The sequence below is a fragment of the Chrysochloris asiatica genome, unplaced genomic scaffold (assembly GCF_000296735.1).
Source record: "Chrysochloris asiatica unplaced genomic scaffold, ChrAsi1.0 scaffold00224, whole genome shotgun sequence".
Taxonomy (NCBI): Eukaryota; Metazoa; Chordata; class Mammalia; order Afrosoricida; family Chrysochloridae; genus Chrysochloris; species Chrysochloris asiatica.
Genome location: NW_006408742.1, coordinates 778,051 through 778,858, shown reverse-complemented (window position 1 = coordinate 778,858; position 808 = coordinate 778,051).

Sequence of the window (808 nt, the reverse complement as noted above, 5' to 3'; positions counted from 1 at the left end):
TCCTGGTGGATATGAACTGGAGATAGGCTTCTCTTTTCACGTGAAATGCCTAGCAGCTGGTACTGGCTCTTGATGAATATGGTGGTATATTATAGGGTATGCTTGTAGCTTGGCTATATGAGCACAGTAAGGCAGGGGGAGAAAGCTCCCACTCCTGAAAAAAGAGTTAAAACAAAAGGACCAAAGACAGAAACAATATAAAAGCAGAGACAGAAACCACCAATCAAAACCAAAAATAAAATCTAATTGTCCAGTGGCCTTTGCTGTGCAGGCAGGGATAAAGGGTCCTGCCCACGTCAGCTTGGGAGCTGGGTCCCAAAGTCAGATATAATAAGAAGCAGCCTGTGGGATTCCTCTCTGTGCTCCTGCCCACCTGAAGGCATCTGGGCTGGGCAGTGAGGGCACAATCAGAGTGAAGAGGAAAGATACGTTAAAAAATGAAAAGTGAAAGATGAAAAATCTGTCGCATCTCTTCCTCCAGGCATGCAGCTAGTGGCTTCCAGTCCTGGGTCACTGCTTCCACTTGGCTGTGGCCCCTCCCTCCGACCTCAGGACCTCCGGCTTTCAGCCTCCAGATGGATTCAGAAATTGCCGTATTTTGTTTCCACAGGCAGATTTCTCCACAGGTGGGTGTGGGAAACTGGCGCTCAGAGCCTTATACGAGATCCAGATCTCCACCGCTGTTCCACGGACGCTCCTTCTCTGTTTTTTTTCTGCCCTTTTCTAAGGAGCTTTTACTATCTGTCTATGCTTCACCAGTCCCCAAATGGAAGTCCTCTTCCATCTTCTTTAGATACTGTCTCAATCA